We start from the raw sequence: 6,192 nt of genomic DNA, 5'->3' as shown, positions 1-6,192 counted from the left end.
TTACTGTTTATTTTTGAAACATCATAATTGCTTAATTACTCACATGATATTAAGTAGTTCATTAACATTTCGCTATGATTTTTGTTTATAATAAACAGTGTGTTCATTGAACACTTACAACAACTGCTAACTGCTTCACGCCCCCTGCAACCAAATTTGTTAAATACATTTTAAGCCTTATTTGAATTTATTTACAGTAAATGACTAATGAAGCAAACAAACAGTTTGATTTGAATTCATTTTTTAGAAGGGTAGGGTGGTCAAACTTCACTAAACATCATCTAAACAATGCTGTGGAGCCCGATTGGTCAGTGCAGCAGAAAAACTAAATAATGAAGTAACAGATGTTCTGTCAACAGGACGACACTGGCTGCTAGGAATTTCGCGCCGAGTAATTCACAATAATTGACGAAATGACACATTTTGTATAAGGAAAATGTCACTCTGTGGGTTATTGTGAATGACACAGCGCGAAATTCCTCAACACCGTTTTACACCAGAAGCACGGCAAAGAGTAAAAGAAACCAGGCAGGAGCGGTTCATTTTTCAAATGTCAAATAAGAGACCTATTATGTACACTGTGAGCGATTCTTTTGAATTTCGACTCACCGAAATCAGCGCTATTTTCGGTAATATCAATATGTAGTAGTTTGGAACGTGACTACTTAACAATCATAATCAATAATTATTTAATCAAATAATTGCATTAATGAGGTTTCCGAGGTTCACCGAGGTTTCACCGATTCTGAGCGATTTTCCGGAGGTCATATTTCCGGCCGTTTATCATCAATTTTTTTGAGGTTAATATTTGCCCCGGGAATACTCGACCTCAGCTTTCCAACGAATCCATGCACGACCGTGTCATCACCACCTTACGGAAATGAAATGCACACAACGACACCCCACTTTTCGACTTTCAGCTGAGTTGAAATTAGACAAAATCTACGAATTTGAAACAAAGACTTGCATAGTCTCACAATATTCACAAATTCAGGGAAGAATAAACATCATAAACATTGAATCCGGTCTGATTATGAAGACAACGATTTGTGCTACTAAACTTCATGAAGGAAGTACGACTAATTACGAACTTGGTTTACCGATATCCACTATGTCACCGAGTCGTTGTGGATCATTGGCAAATTTATGCAGTTCTCCTATTCTTTTTGATGCTGGTCTTTCATGATATAAGTGGAGACATTAAAAATGCGTTCTTTGGGAAAGGGGTGTGTAAGAAAGTACATCCAAAATATTAAAGACAAGAATTGAATCTACTTTATGACTTTCAAATGGATTGCAATTCCATATGAAAATTGTTAGAACAACGAAGTATATATATGGTTGGAGGAACTTGAAAGGCAGCTCCTATATCAAGACCGGAATTCAACAAAGACGTGTCTCAAGCATTAGATTGACTGTAATTCCAATTCCAAATTGACTGTCGTGAAGAACAAGGAAGTTGTTGATTTACTTGTTTGTAACAGCTGTCGGTAAATCATTTGAAACAACAAAGTGTGGATTGTTTCATCGACGACAATATGATACACAGTTTATGCACACTCTAAAACATTATAGAGGATGGGATCAGCTTTAATGTGTTGCTGCATGATGAAAATTGGTTCATTTTAGTTTCAAACTGTGGTATTTATTCAAACATTATGAAAAACCATGTTCATATTAAAATGTTTACCGGTCAACACAACAATTTCCCACGAACGTAGCACGATAAAGAGTACACGGATTTACTTCCTCTAGCATTATGTAAATAAATTTATCACAATCGGATGTATATATATGCATAACGATATATCAAAGCCGCTAATCCGATTACCAATGTTACATGTAAGACAGTAACCCCCGGCGCTTACCTCACGTTGTTAAATACTTTGTGTGGAAACAACTCTGTGCCGGTAAAAGAAAGAGGTAATGAACGACTGACTAAACAAGAACACACCGACGACAGTCACAGCAGCAATGAAAAATGCTATTACAATCGGAAACTAGTTCATTCAGCTACTATTAACGATTCGAAACCGCCTTTATCGTGAACGAGTATTTCCTTTATTTTCGTTGGAATAGATACTGCGTTAAGTGCGAGTAAATAATCAAAGTTTTTTAATTACACGTGTTATTTGAATGACTTAATCAGTATAAGCTGAAAGCTGAAGCTAGGCTTAGTTTTTACGTTTACCTACACATCATACATATCGTGGATATGTTCCGTATGATTTGGAAATATTTTGGAATTAGAATATCAAAAACATAAGTCTAAATGACAGAATTGAGTTAAAACGTGATTAGATGGTTCATACAGGTGTCATCTACCTTTTTACTTAGTTTTACATACCGGTTCGTAGACCAGTTGATTTCGACCACAGGTTGTCGAGAAATTATATTGAACTGAACAACGACATAGTGAAGTAAACACATACAGAATTGGTCTATTTTGCGAAACGGAAATTAAAGACCTAGATTGCAGCAGTTGACTTATAGAATGAACGCAATGAGTTTGAAGTGAGAAAAAGTTCGGCCCAAATTCTATTTTCATAACCAATAAAAACGGTTAAAGTAATAGATTTTGCATGCTACATGCATTGAAAACCATGCGTTGAAGCCCTCAGTACGTAATAAATATTATGCACCCTAGCCGAAGGCGCGGATCATAATCCAACTCGTCAAAATAAACGTTTGGACATAGGTGTGCATATCATTTTTTATCTGTCTAGAACGATAATCTCGAGCTTATCCCTCTAGGGAGTTTTTGTTTATCTCGATATATCTGTTCTCGACAGATAAAATATGATATGCACCTATTGCCAGACTGTTATTTTGACGTATAGGCATTATGGCCCACGCCTTCGGCTATGGCAATAATGTCCTACACGTCAAAATACCAACAGGTGCATAATATATATTATGTGTCGATGCAAAGATAAACCCAAACTCCCTCTACGAGCTGATGCATAATGTTAGTCATACCACACAGAGACATAAAAAATCCATTACAGAGCTTGGTGAAATCGTGTTCGTGTGTTTATTGACATTGGTTTCGCCTCGGCTCAACAAAATTCACACTAAAACTCGACCTTTTATCTATTCATATGACTAGTCATGTGAATTACTATTCTGTTGAAAATCCTTTCAAGCAAGCAGCAAGTTCGGTAATTCAACAAGTAATATTTGGGTCAGTCCCTACTCAGCTATCAACCGCCTCTTATTCTAGTGTCGGACTGTAAAAAAAATCTTTAATCAATATAATAGAGTGAAGTAGACCATCGATAGAGAAATAAAACGATTCATTAACTGAAAAGTTTGAATTTAACACCAATAACTCTTCTGGCAAAATTTCAATCAAAAATTCGTTGCATGATACAAATCTGTACAGCAGCTGTAATCCTATTATGACATTGTAATGCTCACATGTGTAATAATGTGAAATGAATTTGTACGGACGCTTTATATACTACAATATAGTGTTCGTTCAATGAGATTGGAGTTCGGATTTCAGCTTTGCATCTATCACGTCTATCATGTTTTTCAGCCCGAAGGATATGTTACGCAAGAGTAGACACTGAGAATATGCATAAAAAATGTTTGTCGCGATTATTATGTACGCATGTGTTTTGAAACCGTTCTGTGTCGATTATTTGGTTATTTGGTTATCAACTCGTTCGCCTGTTTATTTCGACGACCAAAAATGAGAGACTCAATAAATCTTTCTTTGTGCACCGGCATTTTCCGTAACTGCGCACACTCAATTTCTCCAAATATGTGAAATGGGGAAATGGTTTTCAGTTCAAAATTTATCCGCTTTGGAAAAGTGTGGCGACACTGACCGAAAAAAAGGTCTGCAATCTTTTATTATTGTTTCATGTTAATGTAAATGTAATTAGTTCAATAAATCTTCCATTTGCCGTAATTAAACCGAGAAAAGTGAATTTTGGATATAGCCGTCCGTGCATAATGTTATACACACACACAGACAACTGTGTACCATTTACAGAAAAACAACATACAATTAAGGCTAATTACCGTTAAAAGCGGATTCAAACGCAAACCATTTTTTTTTTGTTTTGTCAGACCACATGGCTCTGTTGTGGTTGTTACAATTAAATAGCAAAGGCGACGAGAAAATGTAGCCTTGTTTTGACTGCAATATCAGAGGAATATGTCTATCGAAAATAATGCGTGCATTGATTCGAAAGCCTAGAGCATATAGTTTGATAAATTCAATAACAAAGTCAAACTTGGCTCATTTTTGGAAATTCTTCGCAATTTCGAGAATTTCCAAATATCTCTCAGCCGATATTGGTCCCATTGAAAAACTAATTACCTTGCCAGACTCCTGAGATCACAAGCTACACACTCGCATGTCGTTTGATCAAAATCCATCGCGTAAAAAATTTCATTTTTCCAACTCATGCGTTGGATACATTTTGTTTGAGCTTCATGGAATGTTATGTTTTAGTGATTTGTTTAGGAGATGGAAGAGATGGATAGACTGTGTGTAGATCATTGGGGGTCGCAGATTGGAGAAGTCTGGCCGAGGACAGGAACAAGTGGAGGAAGTTAGTAGAGTGAGCCAAAACCCGCTTGGGTTGACAAAGGCTGCTAAGTAAGTAAGGAAGTATAAGTCAACACCACGAATACCATTGATTTATGCAATTCAGTGATGATCATCGTAACTTACGACGCCTGTGTGTAATGACGTATGAACATATAAAAGGATTTGCAAGGGGTTTCATCGCACTAGTGCGATAAAAGCCAAGTGTTACTGAAGTCAAGCTAAGATTATCTTCGGTATTTAAATGATTTTCTTCATTGCATAAAACGTTGTATGCAACACGAATTTTATGCTGGTATAGTATCGCACACGATGTCTTGCCAACCTCGTCTTCGCCTCGGATCTGACATCTAGTGCGATAATAGTTATTTATGACATTGAGAGCGAAGTACTTCATTAGGCTCTAGATGTGGAATTATGGCACGAGGCCATGTGTCATAATACACAATGTTAGCCTAATCAAGTACTTTGCACCGAGATTCATAAGAGTTATTTATGTAACAAGAATCGTATGGAGGTATATTATCGCACTAGATGTCAGATTTCCAAGGTTGCCAAGACATCGTGTGCGATAATATACCTTCATACGAATCGCATTGCGTACATCATCGTTTTATGCAATGAAGAAAATCGCATAAATACCGAAATCTTAGTGTGACTTCAGTAACACGCGGCATTTACGACATTGCACACAGGCGGCGTAAGTTACTAATATTATCACTGAATTACACAAAGCCTTTTATGCAACAGAGCGATCTAAAGTTCGCAGTTTTCGAACATTATGATCTCGAGTTGCATAAATAATAGTGCAACAGTGGCTTCAACAGTGGCACATTATGATGTTGTATAAAGAATTATAAAAAGCCCAAAAGTAATTTAAAACGCACTAGTGCCGAAAAGCAGAAAATAACGATCCCTTGCCATTAACATTATGGTGAGGCGTAACGCAACACATTAGTCTCGATGCTAATGAATAACAAAAATTATTTGATGTATTGCCACATAAATAAACAATCGAAAATTCGACACATAAAAGTCAATTTCATCAGCAAAATATTTTCGCCTCATTTACGAAACCATAAAAATGATGTGATGAATTTTCCGAATGGCAATAATAAACGAAATTCAGAAGTTCCATATGATTTTCAGCATATGAAAAATGTAAATTATTTCAATTTTTATCACTTTCGAATGTGTTAACCCGAATGATGGAAAATTTTTCAAAAATTGAAATTTTTAGCTGCAATCAGACCAAAATTGACATTTTTATTGCAGCCGCATATCGCTCTTAATTTCGGGAAGAAAAGAAAGAGTAGATTTTGGTGGAAAAGTTTTCTTATCATTTTTATGTTTATAGCAAAACTTTGTTTGGGAAAACCGCAAATGAAATCACTGACCTACATAAAATAATTGGAATTTACAGGATATCATACGGGGGAGGAACCATTTTAATCATAAAAAAAATTGCCCTGTATGTTACGTACACACATGCATACTTATTCCGTTCCAAGTATTTTCATATCAACAGAAAGTTGATGCAAAAAAATATAAGAATGGAAATCATCAGCACCACCGGGAATATATATGTTTTGCTCGTAGCAATATTTTCAAAAATTATTTTAAACTTT

This window comes from Bradysia coprophila (genome assembly GCF_014529535.1).
Source record: "Bradysia coprophila strain Holo2 chromosome IV unlocalized genomic scaffold, BU_Bcop_v1 contig_81, whole genome shotgun sequence".
Taxonomy (NCBI): domain Eukaryota; kingdom Metazoa; phylum Arthropoda; class Insecta; order Diptera; family Sciaridae; genus Bradysia; species Bradysia coprophila.
Note: the sequence above shows the minus strand (reverse complement) of the source record.